The 23521-nt window shown below is 21.6% G+C and overlaps 1 long non-coding RNA gene across 10 annotated transcripts; it reads left to right on the top strand.

Annotated features, from left to right (window-relative positions):
- The first annotated feature begins 5530 nt into the window (after window positions 1–5530).
- On the top strand, window positions 5531–23502 carry LOC143378142 (uncharacterized). Of its 10 annotated transcripts, none has more exons than XR_013087654.1 (7): window positions 5531–7536; window positions 10626–14902; window positions 15240–15566; window positions 16085–16110; window positions 18064–19937; window positions 21649–22885; window positions 23304–23502. It is a non-coding gene; the product is annotated as an uncharacterized LOC143378142 (long non-coding RNA). The 10 variants fall into 10 exon arrangements; XR_013087655.1 differs by lacking the exon at window positions 23304–23502 and having other exon boundaries at window positions 21649–22448; window positions 22794–23294; XR_013087656.1 differs by lacking the exon at window positions 23304–23502 and adding an exon at window positions 23044–23294 and having other exon boundaries at window positions 21649–22767.
- Window positions 23503–23521: the final 19 nt, after the last annotated feature.

Below are 23521 nucleotides of genomic sequence, written 5' to 3'. Positions count from 1 at the left end.
GTAAATAAATACAGAAAAGAGGTAAATAAATAGAGAAAAATAGGTAAATAATTTAGAGAAAAAATAGGCAAATAAAGAGAGAAAAATAGGTAATGAAGTAGAGAAAACAAAGTAGGTAAATAAATACAGAAAAAGAGGTAAATAACTAGAGAAAAAATAGGTAAATAAATAGAGAAAAACAGGTAAATAAATAGAGAAAATATAGGTAATGAAGTAGAGAAAACAAAGTAGGTAAATAAATACAGAAAAAGAGGTAAATAACTAGAGAAAAAATAGGTAAATAAATACAGAAAACAAAAGTGGTAAATAAATAGAAAAAAATAGGTAAATAAACAGAGAAAAATAGGAAAATAAATGAGAGAAAATATAGGTAAATAACTAGAGAAACAATAGGTAAATAAATAGAGAAAAATAGGTAAATAAATAGAGAAAATATAGGTGTATAAATTAGAGAAAGAAAGAGGTAAATAAATAGAAAAAAGTAAATGAATAGAGAAAAAATTGGAAAATAAATAGAGAAAAAATTGGAAAATAAATAGAGAAAAAATAGGTAAATAAATATAGAAAAAATAGGTAAATTATCTAGAGAAAAAATAGGTAAATAAATAGAGAAAACAAAAAAGGTAAATAAATAGAGGGGAAAAAAGGTAAATAAATAGAGAAAACAAAGGAGGTAAATAAATAGAGAAAAATAGGTAAATAAATTAGAGAAAAAAATACATAAATAAATTAGAGGAAAAAATCGGTAAATAAACACAGAAAAAATTTGTAAATAAATTAGAGAAAAAATAGATAAAGAAATTGTGAAAAATAGGTAATGAAGTAGAGAAAACAAAGTAGGTAAATAAATACAGAAAAAGAGGTAAATAACTAGAGAAAAAATAGGTAAATAAATAGAGAAAAACAGGTAAATAAATAGAGAAAATATAGGTAATGAAGTAGACAAAACAAAGTAGGTAAATAAATACAGAAAAAGAGGTAAATAACTAGAGAAAAAATAGGTAAATAAATACAGAAAACAAAAGAGGTAAATAAATAGAGAAAAATAGGTAAATAATCAGAGAAAAATAGGAAAATAAATGAGAGAAAATATAGGTAAATAACTAGAGAAACAATAGGTAAATAAATAGAGAAAACAAAAAAGGTAAATAAATAGAGGGGAAAAAAGGTAAATAAATAGAGAAAACAAAGGAGGTAAATAAATAGAGAAAAATAGGTAAATAAATTAGAGAAAAAAATACATAAATAAATTAGAGGAAAAATCGGTAAATAAACACAGAAAAAATTTGTAAATAAATTAGAGAAAAAATAGATGAAGAAATTGTGAAAAATAGGTAATGAAGTAGAGAAAACAAAGTAGGTAAATAAATACAGAAAAAAGAGGTAAATAACTAGAGAAAAAATAGGTAAATTATCTAGAGAAAAAATAGGTAAATAAATAGAGAACACAAAAGAGGTAAATAATTAGAGAAAACAAAAGAGGTAAATAAATACAGAAAAATAGGTAAATTATCTAGAGAAAAAATAGGTAAATAAATAGAGAAAACAGAAGAGGTAAATAATTAGAGAAAACAAAAGAGGTAAATAAATACAGAAAAACAGGTAAATTAGCTAGAGAAAAATAGGTAAATAAGTAGAGAAAACAAAAGAGGTAAATAAATAGAGAAAAAAATAGGTAAATAAATACAGAAAAATAGGTAAATTAGGTAGAGAAAAAATTGGTGTATAAATAGAGAAAAATAGCTAATTAAAAAAATAGGTAAATAAATAGAGGGAAAAAAGGTAAATAAATAGAGAAAACAAAGGAGGTAAATAAATACAGAAAAATAGGTAAATTAGCTAGAGAAAAATCGGTAAATAAATAGAGAAAACAAAAGAGGTAAATAATTAGAGAAAACAAAAGAGGTAAATAAATACAGAAAAATAGGTAAATTAGCTAGAGAAAAATAGGTAAATAAGTAGAGAAAACAAAAGAGGTAAATAAATACAGAAAAATAGATAAATTAGCTAGAGAAAAATAGGTAAATAAATAGAGAACACAAAAGAGGTAAATAATTAGAGAAAACAAAAGAGGTAAATAAATACAGAAAAATAGGTAAATTATCTAGAGAAAAAATAGGTAAATAAATAGAGAAAACAAAAGAGGTAAATAATTAGAGAAAACAAAAGAGGTAAATAAATACAGAAAAATAGGTAAATTAGCTAGAGAAAAATAGGTAAATAAGTAGAGAAAACAAAAGAGGTAAATAAATACAGAAAAATAGGTAAATTAGCTAGAGAAAAATAGGTAAATAAGTAGAGAAAACAAAAGAGGTAAATAAATAGAGAAAAAATAGGTAAATAAATACAGAAAAATAGGTAAATTAGGTAGAGAAAAAATAGGTGTATAAATAGAGAAAAATAGCTAATTAAAAAAAATAGGTAAATAAATAGAGGGAAAAAAAGGTAAATAAATAGAGAAAACAAAGGAGGTAAATAAATACAGAAAAAATAGGTAAATAAATTAGAGAAAAAAATAGATAAATAAATTAGAGGAAAAAATAGGTAAATAAACAGAGAAAAAAATTGTAAATAAATTACAGAAAAAAATAGATAAAGAAATTGTGAAAAATGGGTAATGAAGTAGAGAATACAAAGGAGGTAAATAAATACAGAAAAGAGGTAAATAAATAGAGAAAAATAGGTAAATAATTTAGAGAAAAAATAGGCAAATAAATAGAGAAAAATAGGTAATGAAGTAGAGAAAACAAAGTAGGTAAATAAATACAGAAAAAGAGGTAAATAACTAGAGAAAAAATAGGTAAATAAATAGAGAAAAACAGGTAAATAAATAGAGAAAATATAGGTAATGAAGTAGAGAAAACAAAGTAGGTAAATAAATACAGAAAAAGAGGTAAATAACTAGAGAAAAAATAGGTAAATAAATACAGAAAACAAAAGAGGTAAATAAATAGAGAAAAATAGGTAAATAAACAGTGAAAAATAGGAAAATAAATGAGAGAAAATATAGGTAAATAACTAGAGAAAAATAGGTAAATAAATAGAGAAAACTAAAGAGGTAAATAAATAGAGAAAAAATAGGTAAATAAATTAGAGAAAAATAGGTAAATAAATAGAGAAAACAAAAGAGGTAAATAAATAGAGGGGAAAAAAGGTAAATAAACACAGAAAAAATTTGTAAATAAATTAGAGAAAAAAATAGATAAAGAAATAGTGAAAAATAGGTAATGAAGTAGAGATTACAAAGGAGGTAAATAAATACAGAATATATGTAAATAAATAGAGAAAAACAGGTAAATAAATAGAGAAAATATAGGTGTATAAATTAGAGAAAGAAAGAGGTAAATAAATAGAAAAAATTAAATGAATAGAGAAAAAATTGGAAAATAAATAGAGAAAAAATAGGAAAATAAATATAGAAAAAATAGGTAAATTATCTAGAGAAAAAATAGGTAAATAAATAGAGAACACAAAAGAGGTAAATAATTAGAGAAAACAAAAGAGGTAAATAAATACAGAAAAATAGGTAAATTATCTAGAGAAAAAATAGGTAAATAAATAGAGAAAACAAAAGAGGTAAATAATTAGAGAAAACAAAAGAGGTAAATAAATACAGAAAAACAGGTAAATTAGCTAGAGAAAAATCGGTAAATAAGTAGAGAAAACAAAAGAGGTAAATAAATAGAGAAAAAAATAGGTAAATAAATACAGAAAAATAGGTAAATTAGGTAGAGAAAAAATAGGTGTATAAATAGAGAAAAATAGCTAATTAAAAAAAATAGGTAAATAAATAGAGGGAAAAAAAGGTAAATAAATAGAGAAAACAAAGGAGGTAAATAAATACAGAAAAAATAGGTAAATAAATTAGAGAAAAAAATAGATAAATAAATTAGAGGAAAAAATAGGTAAATAAACAAAGAAAAAAATTGTAAATAAATTACAGAAAGAAATAGATAAAGAAATTGTGAAAAATAGGTAATGAAGTAGAGAATACAAAGGAGGTAAATAAATACAGAAAAGAGGTAAATAAATAGAGAAAAATAGGTAAATAATTTAGAGAAAAAATAGGCAAATAAATAGAGAAAAATAGGTAATGAAGTAGAGAAAACAAAGTAGGTAAATAAATACAGAAAAAGAGGTAAATAACTAGAGAAAAAATAGGTAAATAAATAGAGAAAAATAGGAAAATAAATGAGAGAAAATATAGGTAAATAACTAGAGAAAAATAGGTAAATAAATAGAGAAAACAAAAGAGGTAAATAAATAGAGGGGAAAAAAGGTAAATAAACACAGAAAAAATTTGTAAATAAATTAGAGAAAAAAATAGATAAAGAAATAGTGAAAAATAGGTAATGAAGTAGAGAATACAAAGGAGGTAAATAAATACAGAATATATGTAAATAAATAGAGAAAAACAGGTAAATAAATAGAGAAAATATAGGTGTATAAATTAGAGAAAGAAAGAGGTAAATAAATAGAAAAAATTAAATGAATAGAGAAAAAATTGGAAAATAAATAGAGAAAAAATAGGTAAATAAATATAGAAAAAATAGGTAAATTATCTAGAGAAAAAATAGGTAAATAAATAGAGAACACAAAAGAGGTAAATAATTAGAGAAAACAAAAGAGGTAAATAAATACAGAAAAATAGGTAAATTATCTAGAGAAAAAGTAGGTAAATAAATAGAGAAAACAAAAGAGGTAAATAATTAGAGAAAACAAAAGAGGTAAATAAATACAGAAAAATAGGTAAATTAGCTAGAGAAAAATAGGTAAATATGTAGAGAAAACAAAAGAGGTAAATAAATAGAGAAAAAAATAGGTAAATAAATACAGAAAAATAGGTAAATTAGGTAGAGAAAAAATTGGTGTATAAATAGAGAAAAATAGCTAATTAAAAAAATAGGTAAATAAATAGAGGGAAAAAAAGGTAAATAAATAGAGAAAACAAAGGAGGTAAATAAATAGAGAAAAAATAGGTAAATAAATTAGAGAAAAAAATAGATAAATAAATTAGAGGAAAAAATAGGTAAATAAATAGAGAAAAAAATTGTAAATAAATTACAGAAAAAATAGATAAAGAAATTGTGAAGAATAGGTAATGAAGTAGAGAATACAAAGGAGGTAAATAAATACAGAAAAGAGGTAAATAAATAGAGAAAAATAGGTAAATAATTTAGAGAAAAAATAGGCAAATAAATAGAGAAAAATAGGTAATGAAGTAGAGAAAACAAAGTAGGTAAATAAATACAGAAAAAGAGGTAAATAACTAGAGAAAAAATAGGTAAATAAATAGAGAAAAACAGGTAAATAAATAGAGAAAATATAGGTGTATAAATGAGAGAGAAAAATAGGTAAATATATGGAGAAAAATAGGTAAATAACTAGAGAAACAATAGGTAAATAAATAGAGAAAAATAGGTAAATAAATAGAGAAAATATAGGTGTATAAATTAGAGAAAGAAAGAGGTAAATAAATAGAAAAAAGTAAATGAATAGAGAAAAAATTGGAAAATAAATAGAGAAAAAATTGGAAAATAAATAGAGAAAAAATAGGTAAATAAATATAGAAAAATAGGTAAATTATCTAGAGAAAAAATAGGTAAATAAATAGAGAAAACAAAAGAGGTAAATAAATAGAGGGGAAAAAAGGTAAATAAATAGAGAAAACAAAGGAGGTAAATAAATAGAGAAAAATAGGTAAATAAATTAGAGAAAAAAATAGATAAATAAATTAGAGGAAAAAATAGGTAAATAAACACAGAAAAAATTTGTAAATAAATTAGAGAAAAAAATAGATAAAGAAATTGTGAAAAATAGGTAATGAAGTAGAGAAAACAAAGTAGGTAAATAAATACAGAAAAAAGAGGTAAATAACTAGAGAAAAAATAGGTAAATTAATAGAGAAAAACAGGTAAATAAATAGAAAAAATATAGGTGTATAAATTAGAGAAAGAAAGAGGTAAATAAATAGAAAAAAGTAAATGAATAGAGAAAAAATTGGAAAATAAATAGAGAAAGAATAGGTAAATAAATATAGAAAAAATAGGTAAATTATCTAGAGAAAAAATAGGTAAATAAATAGAGAAAACAAAAGAGGTAAATAAATAGAGGGGAAAAAAGGTAAATAAATAGAGAAAACAAAGGACGTAAATAAATAGAGAAAAAATAGGTAAATAAATTAGAGAAAAAAATAGATAAATAAATTAGAGGAAAAAATGGGTAAATTAGGTAGAGAAAAAATAGGTAAATAAATTAGAGAAAAAAATAGATAAATAAAGTAGAGGAAAAATAGGTAAATAAACAGAGAAAAAATTTGTAAATAAATTAGAGAAAAAAATAGATAAAGAAATTGTGAAAAATAGGTAATGAAGTAGAGAAAACAAAGTAGGTAAATAAATACAGAAAAAAGAGGTAAATAACTAGAGAAAAAATAGGTAAATAAATAGAGAAAAACAGGTAAATAAATAGAGAAAATATAGGTGTATAAATTAGAGAAAGAAAGAGGTAAATAAATAGAAAAAAGTAAATGAATAGAGACAAAATTGGAAAATAAATAGAGAAAAAATAGGTAAATAAATATAGAAAAAATAGGTAAATTATCTAGAGAAAAAATAGGTAAATAAATAGAGAAAACAAAAGAGGTAAATAAATATAGAAAAAAGAGGTAAATAAAGTAGAGAAAAAATAGGTGTATAAATAGAGAAAAAATATCTAATTAAAAAAAATAGGTAAATAAATAGAGGGAAAAAAGGTAAATAAATAGAGAAAACAAAGGAGGTAAATAAATAGAGAAAAATAGGTAAATAAATTAGAGAAAAAAGAGGTAAATAAGTAAAGAAGAATAGGTAAATAAACAGAGAAAAAATTTGTAAATAAATTAGAGAAAAAATAGATAAACAAATTGTGAAAAATAGGTAATGAAGTAGAGAATACAAAGGAGGTAAATAAATACAGAAAATAGGTAAATAAATAGAGAAAAATAGGTAAATAATTTAGAGAAAATAATATGCAAATAAATAGAGAAAAATAGGTAATGAAGTAGAGAAAACAAAGTAGGCAAATAAATACAGAAAAAAGAGGTAAAGAACTAGAGAAAAAATAGGTAAATAAATAGAGAAAAACAGGTAAATAAATAGAGAAAATATAGGTGTATAAATTAGAGAAAGAAAGAGGTAAATAAATAGAAAAAAGTAAATGAATAGAGACAAAATTGGAAAATAAATAGAGAAAAAATAGGTAAATAAATATAGAAAAAATAGGTAAATTATCTAGAGAAAAATAGGTAAATAAATAGAGAAAACAAAAGAGGTAAATAAATAGAGAAAAAATAGGGAAATAATTAGAGAAAAATAGGTAAATTAGGTAGAGAAAAAATAGGTGTATAAATAGAGAAAAATAGGTAAATAAACCAAAGGAAATAAGGTAAATAAAAAATAGGTAAATAAATTAGAGGAAAAAATAGGTAAATAAACAGAGAAAAATAGGTAATGTAGTAGAGAAAACAAAGTAGGTAAATAAATACAGAAAAAAGAGGTAAATAAAGTAGAGAAAAATAGGTGTATAAATAGAGAAAAATATGTAATTAAAAAAAATAGGTAAATAAATAGAGGGAAAAAAGGTAAATAAATAGAGAAAACAAAGGAGGTAAATAATAGAGAATAATAGGTAAATAAATTAGAGAAAAAAGAGGTAAATAAGTAAAGAAGAATAGGTAAATAAACAGAGAAAAAATTTGTAAATAAATTAGAGAAAAAATAGATAAAGAAGTTGTGAAAAAATAGGTAATGAAGTAGAGAATACAAAGGAGGTAAATAAATACAGAAAATAGGTAAATAAATAGAGAAAAATAGGTAAATAATTTAGAGAAAATAATATGCAAATAAATAGAGAAAAATAGGTAATGAAGTAGAGAAAACAAAGTAGGTAAATAAATACAGAAAAAAGAGGTAAATAACTAGAGAAAACAAAAGAGGTAAATAATTAGAGAAAACGAAAGAGGTAAATAAATACAGAAAAAGAGGTAAATAACCAGAGAAGAATAGGTAAATAAATAGAGAAAAATAGGTAACGAAGTAGAGAAAACAAAGTAGGTAAATAAATACTGAAAAAAGAGGTAAATAACTAGAGAAAACAAAAGAGGTAAATAATTAGAGAAAACGAAAGAGGTAAATAAATACAGAAAAATAGGTAAATTAGCTAGAGAAAAAATAGGTGTATAAATAGAGAAAAATAGGTAAATAAACCAAAGAAAAAAAGGTAAATAAAAAATATGTAAATAAATTAGAGGAAAAAATAGGTAAATAAGCAGAGAAAAATACGTAAATAAATGAGAGAGAAAAATAGGTAAATATATAGAGAAGAATAGGTAAATAAATAGAGAAAAGGTAGGTAAATATAATAGAGAAAAAGTAGGTAAATAAACAGAGAAAAAATAGGTAAATTATCTAGAGAAAAATAGGTAAATAAATAGAGAAAACAAAAGAGGTAAATAAATAGATAAAAAAATAGGTAAATAATACAGAAAAATAGGTAAATTAGGTAGAGAAAAAATAGGTGTATAAATAGAGAAAAATAGGTAAATAAATATAGAAAATATAGGTGTATAAATTAGAGAAAGAAAGAGGTAAATAAATAGAAAAAAGTAAATGAATAGAGAAAAAATTGGAAAATAAATAGAGAAAGAATAGGTAAATAAATATGGAAAAAATAGGTAAATTATCTAGAGAAAAAATAGGTAAATAAATAGAGAAAACAAAAGAGGTAAATAAATAGAGGGGAAAAAAGGTAAATAAATAGAGAAAACAAAGGACGTAAATAAATAGAGAAAAAATAGGTAAATAAATTAGAGAAAAAAATAGATAAATAAATTAGAGGAAAAAATAGGTAAATTAGGTAGAGAAAAAATAGGTAAATAAATTAGAGAAAAAAATAGATAAATAAATTAGAGGAAAAAATAGGTAAATAAACAGAGAAAAAATTTGTAAATAAATTAGAGAAAAAAATAGATAAAGGAATTGTGAAAAATAGGTAATGAAGTAGAGAAAACAAAGTAGGTAAATAAATACAGAAAAAAGAGGTAAATAACTAGAGAAAAAATAGGTAAATAAATAGAGAAAAACAGGTAAATAAATAGAGAAAATATAGGTGTATAAATTAGAGAAAGAAAGAGGTAAATAAATAGAAAAAAGTAAATGAATAGAGACAAAATTGGAAAATAAATAGAGAAAAAATAGGTAAATAAATATAGAAAAAATAGGTAAATTATCTAGAGAAAAATAGGTAAATAAATAGAGAAAACAAAAGAGGTAAATAAATAGAAGGGAAAAAAGGTAAATAAATAGAGAAAACAAAGGAGGTAAATAAATAGAGAAAAATAGGTAAATAAATAGAGAAAAACAGGTAAATAAATAGAGAAAATATAGGTGTATAAATTAGAGAAAGAAAGAGGTAAATAAATAGAAAAAAGTAAATGAATAGAGACAAAATTGGAAAATAAATAGAGAAAAAATAGGTAAATAAATATAGAAAAAATAGGTAAATTATCTAGAGAAAAATAGGTAAATAAATAGAGAAAACAAAAGAGGTAAATAAATAGAGGGGAAAAAAGGTAAATAAATAGAGAAAACAAAGGAGGTAAATAAATAGAGAAAAATAGGTAAATAAATTAGAGAAAAAAATAGATAAATAAATTAGAGGAAAAAATAGGTAAATAAACACAGAAAAAATTTGTAAATAAATTAGAGAAAAAAAATAGATAAAGAAATTGTGAAAAATAGGTAATGAAGTAGAGAAAACAAAGTAGGTAAATAAATACAGAAAAAAGAGGTAAATAACTAGAGAAAAAATAGGTAAATTAATAGAGAAAAACAGGTAAATAAATAGAAAAAATATAGGTGTATAAATTAGAGAAAGAAAGAGGTAAATAAATAGAAAAAAGTAAATGAATAGAGAAAAAATTGGAAAATAAATAGAGAAAGAATAGGTAAATAAATATAGAAAAAATAGGTAAATTATCTAGAGAAAAAATAGGTAAATAAATAGAGAAAACAAAAGAGGTAAATAAATAGAGGGGAAAAAAGGTAAATAAATAGAGAAAACAAAGGACGTAAATAAATAGAGAAAAAATAGGTAAATAAATTAGAGAAAAAAATAGATAAATAAATTAGAGGAAAAAATGGGTAAATTAGGTAGAGAAAAAATAGGTAAATAAATTAGAGAAAAAAATAGATAAATAAAGTAGAGGAAAAATAGGTAAATAAACAGAGAAAAAATTTGTAAATAAATTAGAGAAAAAAATAGATAAAGAAATTGTGAAAAATAGGTAATGAAGTAGAGAAAACAAAGTAGGTAAATAAATACAGAAAAAAGAGGTAAATAACTAGAGAAAAAATAGGTAAATAAATAGAGAAAAACAGGTAAATAAATAGAGAAAATATAGGTGTATAAATTAGAGAAAGAAACAGGTAAATAAATAGAAAAAAGTAAATGAATAGAGACAAAATTGGAAAATAAATAGAGAAAAAATAGGTAAATAAATATAGAAAAAATAGGTAAATTATCTAGAGAAAAAGTAGGTAAATAAATAGAAAAACAAAAGAGGTAAATAAATATAGAAAAAAGAGGTAAATAAAGTAGAGAAAAAATAGGTGTATAAATAGAGAAAAATATCTAATTAAAAAAAATAGGTAAATAAATAGAGGGAAAAAAGGTAAATAAATAGAGAAAACAAAGGAGGTAAATAAATAGAGAAAAATAGGTAAATAAATTAGAGAAAAAAGAGGTAAATAAGTAAAGAAGAATAGGTAAATAAACAGAGAAAAAATTTGTAAATAAATTAGAGAAAAAATAGATAAAGAAATTGTGAAAAATAGGTAATGAAGTAGAGAATACAAAGGAGGTAAATAAATACAGAAAATAGGTAAATAAATAGAGAAAAATAGGTAAATAATTTAGAGAAAATAATATGCAAATAAATAGAGAAAAATAGGTAATGAAGTAGAGAAAACAAAGTAGGCAAATAAATACAGAAAAAAGAGGTAAATAACTAGAGAAAAAATAGGTAAATAAATAGAGAAAAACAGGTAAATAAATAGAGAAAATATAGGTGTATAAATTAGAGAAAGAAAGAGGTAAATAAATAGAAAAAAGTAAATGAATAGAGACAAAATTGGAAAATAAATAGAGAAAAAATAGGTAAATAAATATAGAAAAAATAGGTAAATTATCTAGAGAAAAAATAGGTAAATAAATAGAGAAAACAAAAGAGGTAAATAAATAGAGAAAAAATAGGGAAATAATTAGAGAAAAATAGGTAAATTAGGTAGAGAAAAAATAGGTGTATAAATAGAGAAAAATAGGTAAATAAACCAAAGGAAATAAGGTAAATAAAAAATAGGTAAATAAATTAGAGGAAAAAATAGGTAAATAAACAGAGAAAAATAGGTAATGTAGTAGAGAAAACAAAGTAGGTAAATAAATACAGAAAAAAGAGGTAAATAAAGTAGAGAAAAAATAGGTGTATAAATAGAGAAAAATATGTAATTAAAAAAAATAGGTAAATAAATAGAGGGAAAAAAGGTAAATAAATAGAGAAAACAAAGGAGGTAAATAAATAGAGAATAATAGGTAAATAAATTAGAGAAAAAAGAGGTAAATAAGTAAAGAAGAATAGGTAAATAAACAGAGAAAAAATTTGTAAATAAATTAGAGAAAAAATAGATAAAGAAGTTGTGAAAAATAGGTAATGAAGTAGAGAATACAAAGGAGGTAAATAAATACAGAAAATAGGTAAATAAATAGAGAAAAATAGGTAAATAATTTAGAGAAAATAATATGCAAATAAATAGAGAAAAATAGGTAATGAAGTAGAGAAAACAAAGTAGGCAAATAAATACAGAAAAAGAGGTAAATAACTAGAGAAGAATAGGTAAATAAATAGAGAAAAAATAGGTAAATTATCTAGAGAAAAATAGGTAAATAAATAGAGAAAACGAAAGAGGTAAATAAATAGAGAAAAAATAGGTAAATTATCTAGAGAAAAATAGGTAAATAAATAGAGAAAACGAAAGAGGTAAATAAATAGAGAAAAATAGGTAAATAAACAAAGAAAAAATTTGTAAATAAATTAGAGAAAAAAATAGATAAAGAAATAGTGAAAAATAGGTAATGAAGTAGAGAATGCAAAGGAGGTAAATAAATACAGAAAATAGGTAAATAAATAGAGAAAAATAGGTAAATAATTTAGAGAAAAAAATAGGCAAATAAATAGAGAAAAATAGGTAATGAAGTAGAGAAAACAAAGTAGGTAAATAAATACAGAAAAAAGAGGTAAATAACTAGAGAAAACAAAAGAGGTAAATAATTAGAGAAAACGAAAGAGGTAAATAAATACAGAAAAAGAGGTAAATAACTAGAGAAGAATAGGTAAATAAATAGAGAAAAATAGGTAATGAAGTAGAGAAAACAAAGTAGGTAAATAAATACAGAAAAAAGAGGTAAATAACTAGAGAAAACAAAAGAGGTAAATAATTAGAGAAAACGAAAGAGGTAAATAAATACAGAAAAATAGATAAATTAGCTAGAGAAAAAATAGGTGTATAAATAGAGAAAAATAGGTAAATAAAAAATATGTAAATAAATTAGAGGAAAAAATAGGTAAATAAGCAGAGAAAAATACGTAAATAAATGAGAGAGAAAAATAGGTAAATATATAGAGAAGAATAGGTAAATAAATAGAGAAAAGGTAGGTAAATATAATAGAGAAAAAGTAGGTAAATAAACAGAGAAAAAATAGGTAAATTATCTAGAGAAAAATAGGTAAATAAATAGAGAAAACAAAAGAGGTAAATAAATAGATAAAAAAATAGGTAAATAAATACAGAAAAATAGGTAAATTAGGTAGAGAAAAAATAGGTGTATAAATAGAGAAAAATAGGTAAATAAATATAGAAAATATAGGTGTATAAATTAGAGAAAGAAAGAGGTAAATAAATAGAAAAAAGTAAATGAATAGAGAAAAAATTGGAAAATAAATAGAGAAAGAATAGGTAAATAAATATGGAAAAAATAGGTAAATTATCTAGAGAAAAAATAGGTAAATAAATAGAGAAAACAAAAGAGGTAAATAAATAGAGGGGAAAAAAGGTAAATAAATAGAGAAAACAAAGGACGTAAATAAATAGAGAAAAAATAGGTAAATAAATTAGAGAAAAAAATAGATAAATAAATTAGAGGAAAAAATAGGTAAATTAGGTAGAGAAAAAATAGGTAAATAAATTAGAGAAAAAATAGATAAATAAATTAGAGGAAAAAATAGGTAAATAAACAGAGAAAAAATTTGTAAATAAATTAGAGAAAAAAATAGATAAAGGAATTGTGAAAAATAGGTAATGAAGTAGAGAAAACAAAGTAGGTAAATAAATACAGAAAAAAGAGGTAAATAACTAGAGAGAAAATAGGTAAATAAATAGAGAAAAACAGGTAAATAAATAGAGAAAATATAGGTGTATAAATTAGAGAAAGAAAGAGGTAAATAAATAGAAAAAAGTAAATGAATAGAGACAAAATTGGAAAATAAATAGAGAAAAAATAGGTAAATAAATATAGAAAAAATAGGTAAATTATCTAGAGAAAAATAGGTAAATAAATAGAGAAAACAAAAGAGGTAAATAAATAGAAGGGAAAAAAGGTAAATAAATAGAGAAAACAAAGGAGGTAAATAAATAGAGAAAAATAGGTAAATAAATTAGAGAAAAAATAGATAAATAAATTAGAGGAAAAAATGGGTAAATTAGGTAGAGAAAAAATAGGTAAATAAATTAGAGAAAAAAATAGATAAATAAAGTAGAGGAAAAATAGGTAAATAAACAGAGAAAAAATTTGTAAATAAATTAGAGAAAAAAATAGATAAAGAAATTGTGAAAAATAGGTAATGAAGTAGAGAAAACAAAGTAGGTAAATAAATACAGAAAAAGAGGTAAATAACTAGAGAAAAAATAGGTAAATAAATAGAGAAAAACAGGTAAATAAATAGAGAAAATATAGGTGTATAAATTAGAGAAAGAAAGAGGTAAATAAATAGAAAAAAGTAAATGAATAGAGACAAAATTGGAAAATAAATAGAGAAAAAATAGGTAAATAAATAGAGAAAACAAAGGAGGTAAATAAATAGAGAAAAATAGGTAAATAAATTAGAGAAAAAAGAGGTAAATAAGTAAAGAAGAATAGGTAAATAAACAGAGAAAAAATTTGTAAATAAATTAGAAAAAAAATAGATAAAGAAATTGTGAAAAATAAGTAATGAAGTAGAGAATACAAAGGAGGTAAATAAATACAGAAAATAGGTAAATAAATAGAGAAAAATAGGTAAATAATTTAGAGAAAATAATATGCAAATAAATAGAGAAAAATAGGTAATGAAGTAGAGAAAACAAAGTAGGCAAATAAATACAGAAAAAGAGGTAAATAACTAGAGAAGAATAGGTAAATAAATAGAGAAAAAATAGGTAAATTATCTAGAGAAAAATAGGTAAATAAATAGAGAAAACGAAAGAGGTAAATAAATAGAGAAAAAATAGGTAAATAAACAAAGAAAAAATTTGTAAATAAATTAGAGAAAAAAATAGATAAAGAAATAGTGAAAAGTAGGTAATGAAGTAGAGAATGCAAAGGAGGTAAATAAATACAGAAAAAAGAGGTAAATAACTAGAGAAAAAATAGGTAAATAAATAGAGAAAAACAGGTAAATAAATAGAGAAAATATAGGTGTATAAATTAGAGAAAGAAAGAGGTAAATAAATAGAAAAGAGTAAATGAATAGAGACAAAATTGGAAAATAAATAGAGAAAAAATAGGTAAATAAATATAGAAAAAATAGGTAAATTATCTAGAGAAAAAATAGGTAAATAAATAGAGAAAACAAAAGAGGTAAATAAATAGAGAAAAAATAGGGAAATAATTAGAGAAAAATAGGTAAATTAGGTAGAGAAAAAATAGGTGTATAAATAGAGAAAAGTAGGTAAATAAACCAAAGGAAATAAGGTAAATAAAAAATAGGTAAATAAATTAGAGGAAAAAATAGGTAAATAAACAGAGAAAAATAGGTAATGTAGTAGAGAAAACAAAGTAGGTAAATAAATACAGAAAAAAGAGGTAAATAAAGTAGAGAAAAAATAGGTGTATAAATAGAGAAAAATATCTAATTAAAAAAAATAGGTAAATAAATAGAGGGAAAAAAGGTAAATAAATAGAGAAAACAAAGGAGGTAAATAAATAGAGAAAAATAGGTAAATAAATTAGAGAAAAAAGAGGTAAATAAGTAAAGAAGAATAGGTAAATAAACAGAGAAAAAATTTGTAAATAAATTAGAAAAAAAATAGATAAAGAAATTGTGAAAAATAAGTAATGAAGTAGAGAATACAAAGGAGGTAAATAAATACAGAAAATAGGTAAATAAATAGAGAAAAATAGGTAAATAATTTAGAGAAAATAATATGCAAATAAATAGAGAAAAATAGGTAATGAAGTAGAGAAAACAAAGTAGGCAAATAAATACAGAAAAAGAGGTAAATAACTAGAGAAGAATAGGTAAATAAATAGAGAAAAAATAGGTAAATTATCTAGAGAAAAATAGGTAAATAAATAGAGAAAACGAAAGAGGTAAATAAATAGAGAAAAAATAGGTAAATAAACAAAGAAAAAATTTGTAAATAAATTAGAGAAAAAAATAGATAAAGAAATAGTGAAAAATAGGTAATGAAGTAGAGAATGCAAAGGTGGTAAATAAATACAGAAAATAGGTAAATAAATAGAGAAAAATAGGTAAATAATTTAGAAAAAAAATAGGCAAATAAATAGAGAAAAATAGGTAATGAAGTAGAGAACACAAAGTAGGTAAATAAATACAGAAAAAAGAGGTAAATAACTAGAGAAAACAAAAGAGGTAAATAATTAGAGAAAACGAAAGAGGTAAATAAATACAGAAAAAGAGGTAAATAACTAGAGAAGAATAGGTAAATAAATAGAGAAAAATAGGTAATGAAGTAGAGAAAACAAAGTAGGTAAATAATTACAGAAAAAAGAGGTAAATAACTAGAGAAAACAAAAGAGGTAAATAATTAGAGAAAACGAAAGAGGTAAATAAATACAGAAAAATAGGTAAATTAGCTAGAGAAAAAATAGGTGTATAAATAGAGAAAAATAGGTAAATAAACCAAAGAAAAAAAGGTAAATAAAAAATATGTAAATAAATTAGAGGCTAAAATAGGTAAATAAGCAGAGAAAAATACGTAAATAAATGAGAGAGAAAAATAGGTAAATATATAGAGAAGAATAGGTAAATAAATAGAGAAAAGGTAGGTAAATATAATAGAGAAAAAGTAGGTAAATAAACAGAGAAAAAATAGGTAAATTATCTAGAGAAAAATAGGGAAATAAATAGAGAAAAATAGGTAAATTAGGTAGAGAGAAAATAGGTAAATAAATTAGAGGAAAAAATAGATAAATAAATTAGAGGAAAAAATAGGTAAATAAACAGAGAAAAAAATTGTAAATAAATTAGAGAAAAAAATAGATAAAGAAATTGTGAAAAATAGGTCATGAAGTAGAGAAAACAAAGTAGGTAAATAAATACAGAAAAAAGAGGTAAATAACTAGAGAAAAAATAGGTAAATAAATAGAGATAAACAGGTAAATAAATATAGAAAATATAGGTGTATAAATTAGAGAAAGAAAGAGGTAAATAAATAGAAAAAAGTAAATGAATAGAGAAAAAATTGGAAAATAAATAGAGAAAGAATAGGTAAATAAATATAGAAAAAATAGGTAAATTATCTAGAGAAAAAATAGGTAAATAAATAGAGAAAACAAAAGAGGTAAATAAATAGAGGGGAAAAAAGGTAAATAAATAGAGAAAACAAAGGACGTAAATAAATAGAGAAAAAATAGGTAAATAAATTAGAGAAAAAAATAGATAAATAAATTAGAGGAAAAAATAGGTAAATTAGGTAGAGAAAAAATAGGTAAATAAATTAGAGAAAAAAATAGATAAATAAATTAGAGGAAAAAATAGGTAAATAAACAGAGAAAAAATTTGTAAATAAATTAGAGAAAAAAATAGATAAAGGAATTGTGAAAAATAGGTAATGAAGTAGAGAAAACAAAGTAGGTAAATAAATACAGAAAAAAGAGGTAAATAACTAGAGAAAAAATAGGTAAATAAATAGAGAAAAACAGGTAAATAAATAGAGAAAATATAGGTGTATAAATTAGAGAAAGAAAGAGGTAAATAAATAGAAAAAAGTAAATGAATAGAGACAAAATTGGAAAATAAATAGAGAAAAATAGGTAAATAAATATAGAAAAAATAGGTAAATTATCTAGAGAAAAATAGGTAAATAAATAGAGAAAACAAAAGAGGTAAATAAATAGAGGGGAAAAAAGGTAAATAAATAGAGAAAACAAAGGAGGTAAATAAATAGAGAAAAATAGGTAAATAAATTAGAGAAAAAAATAGATAAATAAATTAGAGGAAAAAATAGGTAAATAAACAAAGAAAAAATTTGTAAATAAATTAGAGAAAAAAATAGATAAAGAAATTGTGAAAAATAGGTAATGAAGTAGAGAAAACAAAGTAGGTAAATAAATACAGAAAAAAGAGGTAAATAACTAGAGAAAAAATAGGTAAATTAATAGAGAAAAACAGGTAAATAAATAGAAAAAATATAGGTGTATAAATTAGAGAAACAAAGAGGTAAATAAATAGAAAAAAGTAAATGAATAGAGAAAAAATTGGAAAATAAATAGAGAAAGAATAGGTAAATAAGTATAGAAAAAATAGGTAAATTATCTAGAGAAAAAATAGGTAAATAAATAGAGAAAACAAAAGAGGTAAATAAATAGAGGGGAATAAAGGTAAATAAATAGAGAAAACAAAGGACGTAAATAAATAGAGAAAAAATAGGTAAATAAATTAGAGAAAAAAAATAGATAAATAAATTAGAGGAAAAAATGGGTAAATTAGGTAGAGAAAAAATAGGTAAATAAATAGAGAAAACAAAAGAGGTAAATAAATAGAGAAAAAATAGGGAAATAATTAGAGAAAAATAGGTAAATTAGGTAGAGAAAAAATAGGTGTATAAATAGAGAAAAATAGGTCAATAAACCAAAGGAAATAAGGTAAATAAAAAATAGGTAAATAAATTAGAGGAAAAAATAGGTAAATAAACAGAGAAAAATAGGTAATGTAGTAGAGAAAACAAAGTAGGTAAATAAATACAGAAAAAAGAGGTAAATAAAGTAGAGAAAAAATAGGTGTATAAATAGAGAAAAATATCTAATTAAAAAAAATAGGTAAATAAATAGAGGGAAAAAAGGTAAATAAATAGAGAAAACAAAGGAGGTAAATAAATAGAGAAAAATAGGTAAATAAATTAGAGAAAAAAGAGGTAAATAAGTAAAGAAGAATAGGTAAATAAACAGAGAAAAAATTTGTAAATAAATTAGAGAAAAAATAGATAAAGAAATTGTGAAAAATAGGTAATGAAGTAGAGAATACAAAGGAGGTAAATAAATACAGAAAATAGGTAAATAAATAGAGAAAAATAGGTAAATAATTTAGAGAAAATAATATGCAAATAAATAGAGAAAAATAGGTAATGAAGTAGAGAAAACAAAGTAGGCAAATAAATACAGAAAAAGAGGTAAATAACTAGAGAAGAATAGGTAAATAAATAGAGAAAAAATAGGTAAATTATCTAGAGAAAAATAGGTAAATAAATAGAGAAAACGAAAGAGGTAAATAAATAGAGAAAAAATAGGTAAATAAACAAAGAAAAAATTTGTAAATAAATTAGAGAAAAAAATAGATAAAGAAATAGTGAAAAATAGGTAATGAAGTAGAGAATACAAAGGAGGTAAATAAATACAGAAAATAGGTAAATAAATAGAGAAAAATAGGTAAATAATTTAGAGAAAAAAATAGGCAAATAAATAGAGAAAAATAGGTAATGAAGTAGAGAAAACAAAGTAGGTAAATAAATACAGAAAAAAGAGGTAAATAACTAGAGAAAACAAAAGAGGTAAATAATTAGAGAAAACGAAAGAGGTAAATAAATACAGAAAAAGAGGTAAATAACTAGAGAAGAATAGGTAAATAAATAGAGAAAAATAGGTAATGAAGTAGAGAAAACAAAGTAGGTAAATAAATACAGAAAAAAGAGGTAAATAACTAGAGAAAACAAAAGAGGTAAATAATTAGAGAAAACGAAAAAGGTAAATAAATACAGAAAAATAGGTAAATTAGCTAGAGAAAAAATAGGTGTATAAATAGAGAAAAATAGGTAAATAAACCAAAGAAAAAAAGGTAAATAAAAAATATGTAAATAAATTAGAGGAAAAAATAGGTAAATACGCAGAGAAAAATACGTAAATAAATGAGAGAGAGAAATAGGTAAATATATAGAGAAGAATAGGTAAATAAATAGAGAAAAGGTAGGTAAATATAATAGAGAAAAAGTAGGTAAATAAACAGAGAAAAAATAGGTAAATTATCTAGAGAAAAATAGGTAAATAAATAGAGAAAACAAAAGAGGTAAATAAATAGATAAAAAAATAGGTAAATAAATACAGAAAAATAGGTAAATTAGGTAGAGAAAAAATAGGTGTATAAATAGAGAAAAATAGGTAAATAAACCAAAGGAAAAAAGGTAAATAAAAAATAGGTAAATAAATTAGAGGAAAAAATAGGTAAATAAACAGAGAAAAATAGGTAATGAAGTAGAGAAAACAAAGTAGGTAAATAAATACAGAAAATAGAGGTAAATAAACTAGAGAAAAAATAGGGAAATAAATAGAGAAAAATAGGTAAATTAGGTAGAGAGAAAATAGGTAAATAAATTAGAGGAAAAAATAGATAAATAAATTAGAGGAAAAAATAGGTAAATAAACAGAGAAAAAAATTGTAAATAAATTAGAGAAAAAAATAGATAAAGAAATTGTGAAAAATAGGTCATGAAGTAGAGAAAACAAAGTAGGTAAATAAATACAGAAAAAAGAGGTAAATAACTAGAGAAAAAATAGGTAAATAAATAGAGATAAACAGGTAAATAAATATAGAAAATATAGGTGTATAAATTAGAGAAAGAAAGAGGTAAATAAATAGAAAAAAGTAAATGAATAGAGAAAAAATTGGAAATTAAATAGAGAAAGAATAGGTAAATAAATATAGAAAAAATAGGTAAATTATCTAGAGAAAAAATAGGTAAATAAATAGAGAAAACAAAAGAGGTAAATAAATAGAGGGGAAAAAAGGTAAATAAATAGAGAAAACAAAGGACGTAAATAAATAGAGAAAAAATAGGTAAATAAATTAGAGAAAAAAAAAATAAATAAATTAGAGGAAAAAATAGGTAAATTAGGTAGAGAAAAAATAGGTAAATAAATTAGAGAAAAAAATAGATAAATAAATTAGAGGAAAAAATAGGTAAATAAACAGAGAAAAAATTTGTAAATAAATTAGAGAAAAAAATAGATAAAGGAATTGTGAAAAATAGGTAATGGAGTAGAGAAAACAAAGTAGGTAAATAAATACAGAAAAAAGAGGTAAATAACTAGAGAAAAAATAGGTAAATAAATAGAGAAAAACAGGTAAATAAATAGAGAAAATATAGGTGTATAAATTAGAGAAAGAAAGAGGTAAATAAATAGAAAAAAGTAAATGAATAGAGACAAAATTGGAAAATAAATAGAGAAAAAATAGGTAAATAAATATAGAAAAAATAGGTAAATTATCTAGAGAAAAATAGGTAAATAAATAGGGAAAACAAAAGAGGTAAATAAATAGAGGGGAAAAAAGGTAAATAAATAGAGAAAACAAAGGAGGTAAATAAATAGAGAAAAATAGGTAAATAAATTAGAGAAAAAAATAGATAAATAAAGTAGAGGAAAAATAGGTAAATAAACAGAGAAAAAATTTGTAAATAAATTAGAGAAAAAAATAGATAAAGAAATTGTGAAAAATAGGTAATGAAGTAGAGAAAACAAAGTAGGTAAATAAATACAGAAAAAAGAGGTAAATAACTAGAGAAAAAATAGGTAAATAAATAGAGAAAAACAGGTAAATAAATAGAGAAAATATAGGTGTATAAATTAGAGAAAGAAAGAGGTAAATAAATAGAAAAAAGTAAATGAATAGAGACAAAATTGGAAAATAAATAGAGAAAAATAGGTAAATAAATATAGAAAAAATAGGTAAATTATCTAGAGAAAAATAGGTAAATAAATAGAGAAAACAAAAGAGGTAAATAAATAGAGGGGAAAAAAGGTAAATAAATAGAGAAAACAAAGGAGGTAAATAAATAGAGAAAAATAGGTAAATAAATTAGAGAAAGAAATAGATAAATAAATTAGAGGGAAAAATAGGTAAATAAACAGAGAAAAATAGGTAATGTAGTAGAGAAAACAAAGTAGGTAAATAAATACAGAAAAAGAGGTAAATAAAGTAGAGAAAAAATAGGTGTATAAATAGAGAAAAATATCTAATTAAAAAAAATAGGTAAATAAATAGAGGGTAAAAAGGTAAATAAATAGAGAAAACAAAGGAGGTAAATAAATAGAGAAAAATAGGTAAATAAATTAGAGAAAAAAGAGGTAAATAAGTAAAGAAGAATAGGTAAATAAACAGAGAAAAAATTTGTAAATAAATTAGAGAAAAAATAGATAAAGAAATTGTGAAAAATAGGTAATGAAGTAGAGAATACAAAGGAGGTAAATAAATACAGAAAATAGGTAAATAAATAGAGAAAAATAGGTAAATAATTTAGAGAAAATAATATGCAAATAAATAGAGAAAAATAGGTAATGAAGTAGAGAAAACAAAGTAGGCAAATAAATACAGAAAAAGAGGTAAATAACTAGAGAAGAATAGGTAAATAAATAGAGAAAAAATAGGTAAATTATCTAGAGAAAAATAGGTAAATAAATAGAGAAAACGAAAGAGGTAAATAAATAGAGAAAAAATAGGTAAATAAACAAAGAAAAAATTTGTAAATAAATTAGAGAAAAAAATAGATAAAGAAATAGTGAAAAATAGGTAATGAAGTAGAGAATACAAAGGAGGTAAATAAATACAGAAAATAGGTAAATAAATAGAGAAAAATAGGTAAATAATTTAGAGAAAAAAATAGGCAAATAAATAGAGAAAAATAGGTAATGAAGTAGAGAAAACAAAGTAGGTAAATAAATACAAAAAAAAGAGGTAAATAACTAGAGAAAACAAAAGAGGTAAATAATTAGAGAAAACGAAAGAGGTAAATAAATACAGAAAAAGAGGTAAATAACTAGAGAAGAATAGGTAAATAAATAGAGAAAAATAGGTAATGAAGTAGAGAAAACAAAGTAGGTAAATAAATACAGAAAAAAGAGGTAAATAACTAGAGAAAACAAAAGAGGTAAATAATTAGAGAAAACGAAAAAGGTAAATAAATACAGAAAAATAGGTAAATTAGCTAGAGAAAAAATAGGTGTATAAATAGAGAAAAATAGGTAAATAAACCAAAGAAAAAAAGGTAAATAAAAAATATGTAAATAAATTAGAGGAAAAAATAGGTAAATAAGCAGAGAAAAATACGTAAGTAAATGAGAGAGAGAAATAGGTAAATATATAGAGAAGAATAGGTAAATAAATAGAGAAAAGGTAGGTAAATATAATAGAGAAAAAGTAGGTAAATAAACAGAGAAAAAATAGGTAAATTATCTAGAGAAAAATAGGTAAATAAATAGAGAAAACAAAAGAGGTAAATAAATAGATAAAAAAATAGGTAAATAAATACAGAAAAATAGGTAAATTAGGTAGAGAAAAAATAGGTGTATAAATAGAGAAAAATAGGTAAATAAACCAAAGGAAAAAAGGTAAATAAAAAATAGGTAAATAAATTAGAGGAAAAAATAGGTAAATAAACAGAGAAAAATAGGTAATGAAGTAGAGAAAACAAAGTAGGTAAATAAATACAGAAAATAGAGGTAAATAAACTAGAGAAAAAATAGGGAAATAAATAGAGAAAAATAGGTAAATTAGGTAGAGAGAAAATAGGTAAATAAATTAGAGGAAAAAATAGATAAATAAATTAGAGGAAAAAATAGGTAAATAAACAGAGAAAAAAATTGTAAATAAATTAGAGAAAAAAATAGATAAAGAAATTGTGAAAAATAGGTCATGAAGTAGAGAAAACAAAGTAGGTAAATAAATACAGAAAAAAGAGGTAAATAACTAGAGAAAAAATAGGTAAATTAATAGAGAAAAACAGGTAAATAAATATAGAAAATATAGGTGTATAAATTAGAGAAAGAAAGAGGTAAATAAATAGAAAAAAGTAAATGAATAGAGAAAAAATTGGAAAATAAATAGAGAAAGAATAGGTAAATAAATATAGAAAAAATAGGTAAATTATCTAGAGAAAAAATAGGTAAATAAATAGAGAAAACAAAAGAGGTAAATAAATAGAGGGGAAAAAAGGTAAATAAA

This window comes from Andrena cerasifolii, unplaced genomic scaffold (genome assembly GCF_050908995.1).
Source record: "Andrena cerasifolii isolate SP2316 unplaced genomic scaffold, iyAndCera1_principal scaffold0551, whole genome shotgun sequence".
In the NCBI taxonomy this organism is placed as follows: domain Eukaryota; kingdom Metazoa; phylum Arthropoda; class Insecta; order Hymenoptera; family Andrenidae; genus Andrena; species Andrena cerasifolii.
This window is presented reverse-complemented; position numbering and strand designations above follow the sequence as displayed.